At 45.7% G+C, this 16,912-nt stretch overlaps 1 long non-coding RNA gene and 1 other non-coding gene across 2 annotated transcripts; one reads left to right on the top strand and one right to left on the bottom strand.

Moving 5' to 3' along the window:
- Window positions 1–665: 665 nt before the first annotated feature.
- LOC140723856 (uncharacterized) lies at window positions 666–7,257 on the top strand. Its single transcript, XR_012097986.1, has 3 exons — window positions 666–784; window positions 2,971–3,003; window positions 6,417–7,257. It is a non-coding gene; the product is annotated as an uncharacterized lncRNA (long non-coding RNA).
- A 3,950-nt stretch (window positions 7,258–11,207) lies between these two features.
- trnar-ucg (transfer RNA arginine (anticodon UCG)) lies at window positions 11,208–11,296 on the bottom strand. The gene is given in 2 exon segments: window positions 11,208–11,243; window positions 11,260–11,296. It is a non-coding gene; the product is annotated as a tRNA-Arg (tRNA).
- Window positions 11,297–16,912: the final 5,616 nt, after the last annotated feature.

The following is a 16,912-nucleotide window of genomic DNA, read 5'->3' as shown; positions in this document are numbered from 1 at the left end:
GACGATCCTCCAACACCAACCAACCCACGAGTGAGTACCAGATGAAAGCTGACAATACGTTGTATTGTGGCCAACCACTCCCCCCCCCCCCCCCCCCAATCTTTAGATGGGCAGGTGTTCAGGAATGAGTCCTGTAGAACCGTCTGATGGTTGTTTTCCAGGAGGGTATGGATTCAGCACTTCAAGACGCTGTTGGTGTCGATTATGAAGGAACAGTTTTGGGGGTAATTAAATGCACACGGTACAAAAGGACTAGCAGAGCATGCTGAATTTAACGGGAAATCATGCCTAACAAATGTGTAGGTATTCTTTGAGGAAACGACAGGCTGGTCTGAAAGAAGGCGAGGAAGTTTATGATACATCAATGTATGTGAATCTGAACAGTTAGCCATGGTGGGTGTGTTTCCAACCAATTGTTTATGTCGCTGGATATGAAAGGGACAGGAGGTGTAGAGACTGCAGGGGAAAGCATTGCGGGTCCGGAAGCTGGGCGGCGAGTGGAACTGCAAAATGATCTCAGATATGAACTGACACCTGATTGAATGGAAGAACAGGGTCGAGAGAGGGGGGGTGGGGGGGGGGGCTGGTGAATCGGAAATTCCCTGTTCCCATTTTACGGTGTTTGCATCTTTCAGCTGTTCGTCACTCGTTTCCCAATGATGGATGTGTTCGCCAGGTATATCCATGGGTTTCTCTTTACCAACGCAGGTGATTTCAACCGGACACTCACTGAGCAGAATGTCCATGTCAACAATTCCAACTTCTTTGTGTATTCCTGCTTGGGGTAGGTCATAAAGCGACAGGTTTATTTGCTCTTTTGTGTGATCAGTGACCAAATGGCTGAGGATCTTCTCCCACAAGTGTTTTCTAGAAGGAAGATTACCCGGCAGCCTATTCGACACTTTTCGAGAATGTGCTGGGGACAGCCCGCAGGTGTCACCATGTTTCCGGAGCCAACATATCATGCGCAGAGCTTCCTCATCCGAACCCACAGTTTCCCGAAATCCAATGACAGCAGAATGTCTCCATAGACGACAACAACACTCCCGTGGTGTAAGGAACACTTACTCCGAGGGTGAATCCATCACTCCCACCACGTCACCAATAGCAAACGTCTTAAACCCCATGTAGATACAGCACCGGAAAATGAAACACAAAATTTCACCCAGGTTAGCCACCAGCCTCTCTTCCCGAGAAAAAAATCTGAATGTAATTGCTGGTCTTCCGAGTCAACGGAATGTGTAAAGCAAAGCCACCATGCAGTGTCCCGTTTTGTACGCCCAGACACAGGTAGCCCGCATCGTTGTCCCGCCTTCCTGCAAAATTACATTATGTAATGTTAGATTCAGACCATTATCACAGTCCCATCTAAAGACAGCACCTCGCATGAAGGCACCATGAATCTCCGTGTTGTGCGAGGCGGCATTGTGTACGTCCTGCTGAGTGAGCAGTGAACCACGTCTCTGGGTTCACCTCGCTGCACACGACTGAGGCTTCTTCAGATTCTGGCGCCAAAAAAACAATTAACGGACAAAGGTTCGGAATTGGCGAGTAAATGCATGTGGAACATTGTCTCAGTGAACGAGGCGAAAAACAAATCAGAGGGAATTTATCATTAGGGCGCTCACGCCGACAGAGGGGTGGAAACTCTCCGGGGGTGATGTCCCTCTCCTCACGCTGCTCTTCCATAGGGAAGAGACCGTTTGAACAGCGGTGGTCGAATCTAAAAGTGAATGCCCGAACGCGGTTTGATTACAGAACCCTGCAATAAATTCTTAAGCTTTTTAAATTTTCCGGACAGAATTCTCAGTCAAGATCTCCCCTGTACAAAACACTGCTGGCCTGAGACTGTTTTATCACAAGATACTCCAAAGTTTCACCCTCAATAATGATTCAAAAATCTCATCAGTAGGTAGCGGTACACGGATGATTTATAATTAGTTTTCGATAAGATCATGAGATGTGGGAGAAGTATTGAACCATTCGGCCCATCGAGACTCTCCAACATGTTATCTTCCCTAATTTGTTATCCCGCTCGCCTCATTTCTCCTGTTTTAATCTCTGTACTTTGTTACCTTTACGAATCAAAAGCCCATCAAACTCCACCTTAAATAAAATCACAAACATGGCCTCCACATCCATGGCAATGAATTCTTCAAATTCAGCATCTTCTGATCCTCATGTGCTGTGCTGTACTACAGCATGTTCTATTAAGCTGGGGGGTTATATGGGAGGCAGGGTTTAAGAATCGACAACAACATTGCGGCCGAAGGGCCTGCACTGTTCTGTACTATTCTATCTTCTGTGTTCTAGCGAAAGGAATTCTTCATCCTCTCTTAGGCTACGCACTCTGCTCCAATCCCCAATCCCCCATAGGAAACGTCCTCTCTCCAGCTACACTGACCAGGCTGTTCAATGTTCCATGATTTTCCAGCTCATTCTTCAAAACTACATCTACCGTCTCTCACTAATTTTATACCTTCATCTTATCCTTGAAACAGTCTGTAGCTTTAGGTAAAAGAGTATAAATGGATGTGGAATGTTCTGAGTGCGAGCGGGGCGGTAAATGAACCAGAGCCGCTGCAGTATCGGATGGGTGTACGTCCCTATGGAATGGTGGGAACGCTCTGGCGCTGTCAGATAGAAGGCTCGCTTATCACACTGCTCCTCCGAGGGGTGAAACGGTGTGAAAGGAGATTTCACAGAGATGCTCGGTCAGTGTTCCAGAGAACTCTCCGGTTCCGGCATCAATAGAGGGATGGAAATTGGTGGGGTTGTTGAACTTGATGTTGACTCCTCAGGGGTCAGTGTGCCCAGAGGGAAGGTGGGCTGGTATCCCAGCGCTGCCGCTGAGCATCTTTGGAAGGGTTCGGGCATCGGGTGGCAGTGATAAGGGAAGAGTTGGTCACAGTTAAATGGTTGATGTGCGGTCTCTAATTCTTTATTTGTTTTTTCCACATCCACGATTAGGGAGCGAGTGGCGTTCAGTAGTTTGCTGCATGGGTAAGTAGAGGGGAATGTTGTGACTGTGATTGGGTCAGTTAATGAATCAGAGACGCTGCGGTATCAGGTGTGTTCACCCGCTGACGGTCCGTCAGGAACAGAAAATATAGAACACTAGACCTCTATGCTCGCCCTTTATCCTTGATTGTTGCCGACTCAAGACCTTCATTCCTACAGAGCCGTCTTTTTTTTTTCTATTATCCATGTGTCTAAGAGTTTCTTAAATGTACCTGATAGATATGTCTCTTACCGGACTCCAGACACCGCGTTCCACACACCCACCTGTATGTGTAAATACACACGCCAGGCAGCCCCTATACCTCCGTCTAAATACTTTAAAATTATATCTCTTGGTAGTTATTTCCACACTGGGAAAAATGTCTTTGGCCATCCACATGACCTATGCCGCTTATCTTGTACAACCCTATGCAGTCGCCTTTCACCCACTTAGCTCTAAAAGGAAAAGCCATAGCTCGCTAAACCTATCCTCATGTGATATATCCCTATAGTCTAGGCAGCATACTGGTAAATCTCCGTTTTTCAGCTTCGAAAGTTGTTACATACTTCCTGTAATGAGGCAACCAGAATTGAGCACAATATCCCAAGTTTAAATGAGTGGCAACATTACTCGTGGCTTTGAACTCAACCCCTTGACGACTGAGGCCAACATCTCATACAGTTTCATAACAACCTATTCAACTTGCGTGTCAACTTTGATGAGTCTATGAGCGTGAAACTAAAGATGACTCTATTCTTGCACACTGATAATGAACCTGTCATGAACCCTGCATTTTGCATTCAAATTCGACTTTGCAAAGTGTATCACTTCACACTTTTCCACATTGAGCTCAGAGTTTGCCAATTCTCAGCCCAACTTTGCATTCCTCATTGCCCTGTTGTAACCTACATCACAACCCACACTATCCCGAAATGTCATCTGGAAATGGAACAGCTAATCACCCGCTTCCCGAACAGATTTCTCAGGAACACCACTGGTCACCGACCTCCAAGAGAAATACACTCCACCTGTTACCACACTCTGTTTTCTGTGGGTAAGCTAGTTCTATCTATAGTAGCCACATTTGTCTGCCACCCATAGCTGAGAAAGTTTTCCTAAAATCTTCATCAGTGTGCTTTGTCTAATAATTAAGAATTTGATTCCATTCTTGAGACATGCCCTGCCCCTCTCACAGCCATGATCAGACTGTCGTTCTTCAACTGTCCAGAGATACTGTCGAAATATATCCTCCAATAGTTTGACCATACGTACATTGGGCCTACTGGTCTGTAATTCCCAGCGTTTTCCCTGTTTCTTTCCTTGGTCAAAGGAATAAAAGCTGGCAACGTCCAATCCTCTGATACTATTGCAATAGCCAGATGACACAGAAAGGTCATTACCAAAGACGCAGCAGAAACTTCCGTCCCTTCCTGTAGAAAACTGGGATACATCCCCTCCGGCAATAGGAATCCCCTCAGCCTCTTCTACATCATGCTCACATTTGAAAAATTTCCTCTCAATTGTGAACACTGAAAGAAAATATACATTATGGACCTTCACTATCTGGGCCGACCTCAGGCGCATATTTCCTCTGTTATTCCTGATCGGACCTATGCAGTCATCCGTCTGATCTTCACATAGGTGTAAATGGCCTTTGGGTTTCTAAGCTCCTGCCTGGCTAACTTGTAGTTCATTTGAAACCTCTCTGATCCCTGCTTCCTACATCTTAAGTCTGCTTCTTCCTCTCTCTGGACTCTCTCTAGTCAACCATGACTCCTTTACTCTACCATCGCCGACCCTGCCTCAATGGGACAAACCTATCCAGGAGAACATGCTAGCTCTTCCTTAAAAAAAAATCCACAGTTCAGTTGTGCATTACCCTGTGTATATCTCTTCCCAATTTACGTTTCCAACTTCCTGACTAATAGCATCGTAATTCGCTCTCCCACCAATCAACTGATTTATAATACCGTCTCTTCCTATCCTCATTCAATGCCAGGGTAAAGAATAGGAGTTGTGGTCACTGTCTGTGATAGGAGGTCTGGCAGTATCGCATCGGGAAATATGGCAGGTGACCTGGTTCATTGGTCTAATATGGTGTTTCCTTCAGATGTACTGCCACTAATGAGTCGAAACACACTTATGTGTTCCTCGAACAGATTCTGCCAATCTAAACCTTTTTCTCTAAGGAGGTTCCAGTCAATATAAGGGAAGTTAATGTCACAATAATAAATGTCTTTATGCTTACATATTTCCAAAATCAATCTCCTGAATTGTTCCTCGGTCATTATTTGGCTATTTAACTGGTCCGTCTACTTTATGCTTCTAATAGCATATCTACTCTTCCGGATTCTGCCTCCATTCACATTGACTCACTGAATGATCCGATCACGACTCCTACATTTGTACTGCTGTGAGATTATCCGACTCCTGCACTTTTCCCCCAGTCCCGTTTGAAACAGAGAAGCAATGAAACATCCAGAAGCGATTCCTGCCCTTGTAACAACAAAACCTCAGTTATTGTCATAACTCCATAGTTCCATGTACTGAGCTGCTCTCGAAATACAGCTCCCTTGTTCCCACACTTCTCGCATTAAAATAGGCACAGTACAATCCAACCTACTGTTTGTAGGTTCACCACCTCTCCTTCCTCACAATGTCCCAATACACCACTGTTTTTTTCCTCTGACATATCCCATTCCCCTCCCGAATTATGTTTCCGTTCCCCGCAACCTCTATCAAACCTGTCTGCAAGATTTCCCTCCAGTTCATGAGGCGAAGTAGTTACCGAAGCGGGTTTTGGGATACAGGATCCACCTCTATTTGGAAAGGTTGGAGTGATTAGGCATAGCCAGGGTGTCTTTGTAGAAGGAAAATCACGTTCCATAAATTTGATCAGGTGTTTTGAACAGGTAAACAAGAGGTCTGACACGGTCCCAAATTGTAAGATAGCTGAAAGGTGACATACAATGGATCCCTCTGGATAAATATAGGTGGATCGGTGGGATTGGAAACACAGACAGAGAGATGGTGAAGATGTCTGACCTGTTGCCCTACAGCTGTAAAATCATTGGCACCCAGAGTTGGGAGGTCACCTTACCACTGTTCATCATGTTGTTTACACTTCACCTGCAGTATTGTGTACACCTGTGGTCACTACAATATTGAAGGGATGTGATTTTGCTTGGGAGGGCGGAAACAAAGAATCCATTGGGCGTAGGAAGTCAGACTGCAGACACGGGAGTTTCTAGATTAGAAAATTCTAGCAATAAGTCACCCGTTGCTTCTGTGACGCCGCTGTTTTATATTCTTTGGAGGGGACCGGTTTTATGATGAAGAGAACAATACTTTCAGTAAAGGGACTGCTCTTACACACTCAGGAACATTCCCCTCAACTCTCTGTTATATCTTTCAGTCAGGAGATATGGTTCGTTTCCACTGGCGGATTCGATTGCCCGGCTCCGTGAGGCCAACGAGGACGCTTTGGATCCTTCGCTTGCTTCCTGTTAAACGCTACTTTCCACACGTTCTCCACTGTTAATTCACTCCCAACACCGCCACTCAGTAATCTCAGCACTGGCCTGTTCACCCGTGGGGTAATGCCAGACATCGAATACCCTTGACCAACCCGTGTGGGATCATCACCTAATCTCACAGGGGCCGCAGAGTGGCTGTATTGGGAGCCCAGTTCTGGGACTTTGGCAACTGTGGTCCTTCTGCTGACACAGGACTATCTGACCTTTGTAATGCGATGTGGCCCAGCAATGATATTACCTTGTCGGCCTGGTTTGATTTGTCACGATTACCAGACAGATTGGACGTTTCCTAGGATCTCTTTCATTCCTGGCGTAACAGTACGATAGTGAACAAGTCCAAAACCGCGAGGAATCCCAGACTGACGTTTGAGGTTGAGTGGATGTCTGTGTCTCTTATGCGAGTGCACGGCGGAAAGTCAAGAGACACGGGCCACTTTTGTCGGACAGCGCGGGTTTTCGGCACCAGAGCTGAGTAAATACTGGGCAGAACAGCCGGCGGATGTTTGATATGATCCACTTCCTGTGTTGATGTAACTGTAAACACTCTCGTGTACTCTGATGGTAGCAGGGGCTCTAATATTTCTTTTTCCACGGCATGTGGCAGCTCCTTCTCGGAGCTCACTACTGACCACACTGCCTTTCTGACATCTGTCCCGCGGTGGTATAACCATTTCCCAAATTAACTGCATGAATCAATAAAGCCAACGCTGTTTGCATTAACTTGGTCTGCATCTCTTGTCAAACGCTCGCTGCTGTCAAATCCGACAGTTCATTGGGAAGGTACATTCAGCCCCACCGGGAATAACCGGCTCCTAGGGCAGTGAAAACAGCATGCTGACACACCCACACTAACAGCTCACCCCTCTTCCCTTCCAACACTGAGCCACTCTGTGGAAAACTGTCAGCTGATAGTGACGCCGCCTGGGGTGCGGGGAGGGTCGTGTGGAACCGGAGCGGTACACCGTCAGGGAAAATGCGAGCAGTCACATTACTAACGTGGGCCTACAGCCCAACTGGTCTCTCCCACCATATTGGTATCACATGCCGTGAGATTAGATAGGTCTGAGTTGGTGGCTCGGACAGTCAGAGCGCAGGAGGATAACCTGTCCGTGGGGTAATGCTGGGCAAACGCCATACCCACAACATTCCCCCTCTTAACCACCTCCATCCTTTCGCACGGCTGTCAATCTACTCGGGGCGAAGCACCAAGCCCATAACGGTATCTTGCAGAGAGACAGTGACATCTGGAATGGGAGGTGTGAGGATCAGAGAACAGTGATATTAAGAATCAGCGTGTGGAGAGGGGACATTCGATGAGGGGCGTGGTGTGGATACCGTTGGAGGTGATGTTGCTGTCGGAGGGGGTGATAATTGTTTAGAGAGAAAGGATTGGGGTGGACGAGGGGCTCGGAGACGTAATCAGTAACAGATCTGAGAAGGGAGCTGTGGCTGGGCGTGACTGTGGAAGTGATGGGGGGGCGGGGTATGTGGATGAATTCGGAGAGTATAATGACCGAGGGTCCAGGGAGGGAGCGCCGTGTGTTTTGACGGTGGGGATGTCAGAATCAGGTTTAATATCACTGGCGCATATCTAGACATTTGTTGTCTTATGGCACTAAGACAGAAAATACAAAGTTATAAAAGAATAAATTACATTGAGATATATATATATTAATTACGTATTTTTCAAGGTATACATAGTTCATAAAGGGAGGTAAATTATGTCGGCGTACATATGGACTCATTTTCTATTCAGAAATTTGATGGCGGAGGGTAAGAATCTGTATCTGAAATGTTGAATGTGGGTGCTCAGGCACCATTAACTCCCTCTTGACGGTAGCAATGAGAAGAGGGAGTGTCCTGGGTGATGGGGATACTTAGTGATCGATGCCCTATCTCTGATCGTCGCCTGTCGAAGATGCCTTTGGAGCTGGAGAGGACAATGTCCGACATCAATATAGCTGAGACTGCAACTTTCTGTAGCCTTTCCGATCCTGCGCAGTGGCCCCCTGAGGAATGGGTGGAGCGTCGGAGGGTTGATCACTGAGAGTTCAGGAAGGAGTAGCAGTTCTGGGAGATTGACTGTCCACCCATCTCGTTAACATAGTGAGGGACGCGGAGCACACAGGCTGCCTGCGAACTGCAATGGAACGACCCTGTGGTTGTTCCGGTACTCGCAGCAGAGCAAAGCACAGGAGGCCGAACGGCCCCTAAAATTAGCGCTGGCAATCTGCATGACCATGGTTAATCCTCCCATGTCTCAGCTCCTCTCCTATGCCGGACCCCATCGTCCACAGCTCCTCCATCATTTAAGTATGCACCCGTCTCCACTTTAACTAGAGGATGCAGCTACATGAGAGAACAAATGAGCCCGTGCCGCGCTCAAGCCTGAAACTTGTTCCGCTCTAAACCAATGTGAAGTGCCACCCTCGCTATCCATGCCCCTTGTCCAATTTCTGCTGCGTTCTGCAATCATCTCTCAACTCCCTCCCCGGCAAATACCTTTCGCCGAATCCCTCCGGTTTCCATCCTCTGCTCACACTCTGCGATCAGACGCGTCCTGTCGGGTTGTCTCCCAACTGACCCTTCCGGTCTAGCTCTGTTTTAGACAATAAGACCGTAACATATACGAAAAAAGCTCTAAGCCAGTTGGATCATCGAGTCTGCTCCGATCTCTCTCAGCCCAATCTTGTCTCCTCGTAACCCTTCATGCCCCGATTAATCAAGTATCTATCAATTTCTGCCTTTTGTATATCAAATAACCCGGCCTCCACAGATGTCTCCCTAAAAATAAAGATCCCGATAATGCATCCCTCCCTCCTACACCAGTTCTTCAGCCACACATGCACCTGTCAGATCATCCTATCCTTACCTTCACTGGAGAGTGCACAGGCAGTGGTCTAGATATATCTACCTTGAATGTCCTGTCTGTCTGCTTTCTGTCTAGCTCCATAAAATCTCTCTACAGTGTCTGCTTATTTCCCCGTGTATGTTATCGGTGGTCAGATGTATCTCGGCTTCTGGTTGCTCACACTCCCCCGTGAGAATGCCGTGGAGCGATCAGAGACTTCCCTGACCCTGACGCCTCGGAGAAACATGCCGTCCAGGTGTCACTGTCGAGTCGACAGAATCTAGCCTCTGTTCCTCTGACTATTTCATCTTCCATCACCACCGCAGTCCTCTTCATCTCTCTGTTCTTCCATGCCACCAGAGTGCCAGTCACCAGATCACTGCGACCACCTGCTCCCCACCCCGGAGCAGATGTGTATATCAGGAACGCTGGAGATATCCCGGGATTCCCACATCTAACGCACAGAACAACTCCGGAGAGATGTTGCTGACATTAAGTTGCTGCACAAACACTTTTATTTACGGGGTAACGAAGACCAAGTTCAAGCATCAGTTCATCCATCAGTGTAAAGAAATGTCCGTTTCTGTAAATTATTCCATTAATTGATAAACATAATATCTAAGTTCTTCCCGGAGGCAGTCGCAGTGTTTTCCATCTTGACACTATAGAATTGGCGCTCATCAGAGAACATGGCAGCAGGTAGAATAAAACTAGTTTAGAATCCGGGAGTGACAGAGCACGGCAACAGAACCTTCGGCGAACGCAGCTCCCGACCTTCACTTCCTACCGATTACTAAACTCTTCCTCCCTTTTGTTTTTCTTTTTTCATTATATCTCCGGTATCGTCAGAACCACAGCACGTTCGATAATGACTCCTATACCCCAGTGTAAATTTCCATCGGTCAAGTGACCGACAAAACCGTAGCTTCCTGTGACATGGAGGAAAAGGAGAAGCTAGCGGAAATACTGCCCTCTCGAGGCAAACTGGCGGATTTCGCGCTGAGCACTCCTGAGAACAGATCGGGCCTGGTTCCTGCTCGGATTGAGTGGGCAGCACAGCAAAGAGATTTAGCTGATTGCACTCTATGATTCAACACGCTATGAGCAGACAACATCCACGTGCACAGAGGTCCTAACTTCAACGTTCGGGTTTACTCGTCTCCAGTGAGTTGGTATCAACTTTCTAATGTGTTTACCTGGACAGGTAATGACTCAACTAGGTCCTATTACCATCTATTACCACCTGCCCTCACCAACGCAGAGGTCAGACCGCCAATCTACAACAGCAACCATTTTGACAGTGGGATCGATTGTAACTTTGACACTGATGTTGGCAGATTGGAGGGAAAGTGCATTCACACTGGGTAAGGTTCGATTTGAAGTGAGTATTCCTGATGTTGAGGCGGAGATAACCCGCCGGCAATTAGTGATAAAGATATCCAGAGCAGGCAGAGAAACAGTGCGCTGAGTCCAAGAATAGGTGGAGGGTTGGAGACAGGAGAATGTACCGTCGGTACTGGGTGGGGAATTCTCGCCGAAAAGGTGTGCTCGGAGACAGAGCTGAATGTGAAATAAACTTACCGTCCCAGCAGCAGCTCCACCCGAACATCTGAGAAGCTCCAGTGAATTGTTTATAAAAGTGTTTGCAGAAATACCTCACAGACTAGACGTATAATATTATGTGATGCGTATAACAATGAGGTGGCATTACATTTTCCACTGAGGTGTGATACTTCGATTAATCCCCACGCGGAACTGAGACAACCATGTTGCAGAGAGTGAGAGACAGAATGGAATCAAAATCACCAATCTGGCAAAACGACCGTGACAGGACTCGAACCTGCAATCTTCTGATGACTTCGATTCAAGTACCGAAGTCAGACGCCTTATCCATTAGGCCACACGGCCGCATTCTGTGGGAAATTCCAATGGAAAAAATGGGGGAACATGCTGACTGCTGCAAGGAGTTTACACGTGTAGAATGGTTTCCTGACCGAACTAAAAGTACTGGTATGCAGTGTTGTTATCCCAGGTGAACATTCGATCATTGTTCTTAATATCACTCCATTCATTCCTGCTTTAGACTGTACATTTAAATTCAATATTCTCTTTCTGTCACACAGAAAGGAATTGTAAAATGCCCACACCACTGACTTTTAGGGCCGCGTTATATTCTGTGATGGAATAATTGAATATGGTCCACCACATTTAATATATTATTGATAGAGTGAACTCGCTTTCTTTTTAGATAATTCAGCCGTTGGTTTGGTAATCCAGAACCGAACACTGTTTAAGTCGTGTAAGCATTGGGTGTTCGGATCTGCGGCTGCGCACAGCCGGGGGTGCCCTTCAGCGTGTCTGTAATACAGTAGCTATTGGGTTATTGCATTTGCCCAATACACGGAAAGTCGTCATTCTAGAGCCAGGTGGCAAATTCCTATAATATCTGTTTACTTGAAAACGAGCAATATGACAACAAAGCTACTGAAATTTGATTTAATTCAACATAAATTTATCTCATTGTACAACAGAAAACAGTCACGGGTTCTCCGAGTGGCGGAGCACGGAATGGAGCCTTTTGCCACAGCATGTCCATAGCGCCGAAGGTACCTGCATTAGGTATTTCCAAGTTTCCTGTGGTTGGCACAAATCTCTCTACACTTTCCTTATCCATGTCCATGAATTCTGGTCATCACAGAGAGCAAAGGAAATCGACATAGAATCTGAAAACAAATGTGTGAATCAGAAGCAGAGTCTGTAATTGCTCTGAAGAGATTCAGAAGCTCCAATCACAAGAGCAAGAAGTGGCCGAGCGGTTAAGGCAATTGACTGCTAATCCATTGTGCACGGCACGCGTGGGTTCGACTCCGATCTTCGTCGCGCCATGTTTATCTGGGAGACCATCTTTGAAGCAATCACTTCCGAACCTCCGCCTTTTGTCCCAGAGACGCCAGACAGGTTGGTATGTGAGTCATTAAAAGCAATATTCACCATTAGTTCGTCACCGAACTTGGCCACAATGCCACAAGACATAGAAACAGATTATACTATTCGGCTCATCGATGTTTCTCCGCCATTCCATCATGACAGATACATTATCCCTCTCAACGCAATTCTACTAGCGTTTTCTCGTCACTTTTGACAACCTTACTAATCAAGAACCTGTCACCCTCCGCTTTAAATAAACCCAATAAGATGGGCTCCACAACGAGCCATGACAATGAATTCCACAGATGCTTTATACCCGCTGCAGAATGTCCTCCTCATCCCTGTTCTAAAGGGACGTTCTTATCTGTGTCTGTGCCCTTAGCACTGAAACTGAACGGATTGTCACATGAAGAGAGTCTGTTGGCACTGGGTATCTATTCACCGGACCTCAACAGAATTAGGGGTGACCTCGTTGAAATCAATCTAAGGCAAGGGAATGGGAGGCCTGGAAGAGTACGATCAGCCCATGATTTAATTTATTTCTCCCGTTCTTCTGTCTTCGACGCCTCCTCAACTTCCGTTTGCCTATTTCGTCCAGGAGCTTCGCTTGGCTCCCTTGTTTTAAATTCTGCAACTGCGCTTGGCCGCTGTTCCTTCACACTTTGTTAAGGTAACCGATCAGAAATTTTTAAATTTCGCTTTTTAAGATTTTGCCTGACCCGCCGAATGTTCCGGGTATTCTGGACTTTAGTGCTCAAAACATCCGATTTCCAAGGGAGAATAATATAGGTCCTTCCAAACACTTGTTGTTGTTGTTGTTCCCCCCCCCCCCCCCCGGGATTACTGTAAGCCACTGCATCATTATTCTAAATACATTGATGCTCATTGTTTCAGAGCGGAGTATGGCATGAAACTTATCTGGTCTGATCCCCATCGTGCGTCTCTGTGTTTTCTCAACCCCGTCTTCAATCAGGGAATGGATGCAAACCCTGGTTCACGAAACTGCACACAGCCCATTATATCAATTTTCAAAACTCCCGATGGTTTGGATACTAACTCACAAGTGCTGTCTGCCGCTCTCGTCTGAATCTCACCGGCGATCCGCTTCCAGCATCGCCTGTAAACCTGCAGCAATTTCGTGAATTTAAGATATGTTACACTGTTGAAATGGAATTACACCAAGAGCCCCGAAACGGCTCCGAGCCCGCTGCAGTATCCGAGTTTACTCTGAGAACGGCTTTGCATTGAAAAGTCAAAACTGCCTGCCATGATTTCTCAACATGAATCCATCTCCCCCATCTTCACTCTACATCCGTTTTAATTGCGAGCTTAGTTTCAGCCTAGGCAACTGATTAAACTGCAAGGGCACTTCTGACCGAGCGTAGAGTTTTCTCAGCAGTCTGCACCGCACTGACTGATACACCGGCATCACAACGCTGTCGGTAACTGAACAAGTCCAAAGACCACTCACACAGAACTGCAAATGTTGGTTCACCTGTGTTCTTACCAGGAACACCAATAACGGCAATGAGCATGTAATATATCTTTCTCACACGGTAAAATGTTTCACGTATTCTGTGTGAGATTCAGCCTGTCTTCCAGCTAACATGATCTCGCTGAAGAAACACTGTGCTGATGAATCTCCACGGTCATTCGTTTATACTCGCTCCAGCACACTGAATATTCAATACTACACAAGACTGACGTGTCTTCCGACAGCTGGGATAACAATAAACATGATGTAATTCAAGTAAAATTCCAGTTGTAATCATGTATGGATAGCTTGACACGAAATTGCAAAATCTCAAAGGCGAAGGAATGACGATGCGAGAATTCAGTGAATGTTGTTGCGAAACACTCTCAGTCTCACCTCTCGGTTTCATGATTACTATCTTTGATCTTGTCCATTCCTGAGTTCCACGGAATTTTTCATCATAGATCAATGATCTCCTGCTATTGGGAAGCTCAGTTTCACGCTGAAAATTATCTCAGTTATAGATCCTGCAATGGAAATATCTTAAAAATAATATGATGTTTGAAAGTTAATATAGTGAAGAGTTTTAAACTAATAGAGAATCCAGACTTACAAAGGCACTGAACGTATTGAACCCGTTAATTAAATTAATAGCAGCCTACACAGAATGCTGGAAGGCCTCAACAGGTCAGCAACTGGGCATGAATAAGCAGTCGATACTTCTGGTCGCGTCTCTTCTTCAGAAGAATTGAGGGTTCGTCGATCACCTGAGCTCCAGCCACAAAATAAAGCACAATTTCCCAGTGACTAACTTCTTCAATTCCTTTCTCTATTCCCGGTCCGATATGTCGGCCCATGACCGCCTTTTCTGCAGTGGAAGCTCTCTGGCAAGACGAGTAACGATAAGACCACACAATGTAGGGGCAGAATTAGGCTACTTGGCCCATCAATCCTGCTCCGCCATTCCATCATGACTAATCCTTTTTACCCCTCCGCAACCCCAATTCCCTGGCCTTCTCCCGGTAATCATTGAAGCCGGTTTCGATCAGTAAATTATCAATCTTGATGTAGTTGTGCATTAAATTGTCTGAACTGGATTGCACGTAAGTAAAACCGTTCACTGTGTCTAGAGAGACTTGATACCACATTCAGATATCGCCCAAGTGCGGAGTGAGAGACACTGAAGCAGGTCGATATTCCATAGACTTTAATATGAACAGCGTTAAAGGGAAAATATTTTCATTTTAGAATATTTTTATTCATACATAATCTTCCACAACTATAGAATAATACAAAATATGAACAAATTAATATGTATACAATTAATAGAGCTGAAGAAAAAACTAATCATAATTTATAAAAATGAAATATATATATATATATATATATTGAAAAAAGAAGGGAAAAAATCTCATCTAACTGAGAAAAAAACTACAAAAAAACCCATTAGGAATCAGTATGCAACCTACGGGAGCAGTACGTTTAACCACCATCTAAAAATATAGAAAAATATGTGAATTGGTGTTGAACGGGAAAATAAACAATAAACGCTGGGCCAAAGAGGGCCGTTAACTGAAGCTCTCAAAAGGAGTTGATTTGTAAGTCCAATAGCTCAGGGAAGGCCAATGAAAAACGGCAGCGAAACGTTGCTAGTCTCTGTCCAAGTCTGGACAGGTACTACGATGGCAAGTATGATGTTAAATACAATGACGAATACGTAATATTTAGCTGACACGTGCAAATTCGCAATCGCAATTGTCCTAACTGCACTGCCGAATCCGTGGGTTTGACAGGACTATGTAGTAGGAAGTGATTCCGTCGTCAGTTCTAGAAAGAAATTGATCATTTTGCCAGACGACCATTGAAGGGAAGACGAGGGTCAGTTTTGAGGTATGTGGCGATTACCTTCCACGGATGAGTAGGGCTGGGATATTCATAATGAGTGATCAGGCTCTCTGGAGGGCTGATGTAGACAAAGAACAAGGAAATTGAAGTTCGAACATCATTGGAGGCAGTCAGGCAGATTGCTAACGTAGTGTTCAATACATTCCGAATACCTGCCTTCGCTGACTGGAAAAATCATGATGCAATAGTATATAATATTGGTCTGACTAGAGTACCATAGCGAAATGTGTTGAATTTCTCCGGTTTAATCTGATAGAAGAGACTGGCACAGCAATTGAGTTGCATACCTGCCGACCTCGGCTGCTGCACTTTCAGTGTTCACAATGATGACTCCAGTGCATTGGAGAACAAACATAGCCACAGGGTTCAGGTACTCGGAGTGTGGAATACTTGTGCGCGGCTAACGTTATTTCACCACACATGAATGTTTCATCCACTGATATTCCAACTACTTTTCTATGTTTCTGGCCTTCTCTAACGCCATCGTGAGGAGGAAAATAAACTAGGAGACGGCGTTATTTCGTCGAGCACCATCGCTCCAGCAGGTCTATGGATTATTCCTGTGCCATCGGTGAGGATAAACTCAAGACGTAGGAGCAACAATCTGATGTCATGAATGTCGGTTAAAAACATCCCTCCTCCTCCTCTCTACTTCTATTCACCGCTCTGGCCTCATGTTTATTCTCACCTGCCTATCACCTCACACGTTATCCCCGTCCTGCTCCGTTTTCCCTGTGCTCCACTGTCCTCACTTACCAGATTGCTTCCGCTCCAGCGATTTATCTTTTATACGTCTTTCGCTTCTTCTTTTCCCTCCCCACGCCATTTATTCTGGCGTCTCCCCGCTTACTTGCCAGACGCAAAGAAAGGTCTCGGGTCGATGATGGAATAATCGTCAACTGTTTATTCATGTCCACAGATGCCGCCTGACCGACTGAGTTTCTCCAGCGTTCAGTGTGTTTCTTTGGATTACATCATGTGCGGAATTTCACATGTTTAAAATATTAAAATATATGTATTTAGAAACGGTGAAATGGATGGAGACGCACGAATTAGAGAATCATTCACAAATGCTTCACACTACATGTGATTTCGGAGAATGACTTGTCGGGGAAAATGTGAAAGGAAGAAAATGTGGCAGGAATAAATTTCAGCGCAAAAATTACCAAAATACTGTGGCATGCAAAAATTGGGGCACCCCTAGTCAAAATGTCTGT

The sequence above is a fragment of the Hemitrygon akajei genome, unplaced genomic scaffold, assembly GCF_048418815.1.
Source record: "Hemitrygon akajei unplaced genomic scaffold, sHemAka1.3 Scf000141, whole genome shotgun sequence".
NCBI classification, from domain to species: Eukaryota; Metazoa; Chordata; class Chondrichthyes; order Myliobatiformes; family Dasyatidae; genus Hemitrygon; species Hemitrygon akajei.
This window is presented reverse-complemented; position numbering and strand designations above follow the sequence as displayed.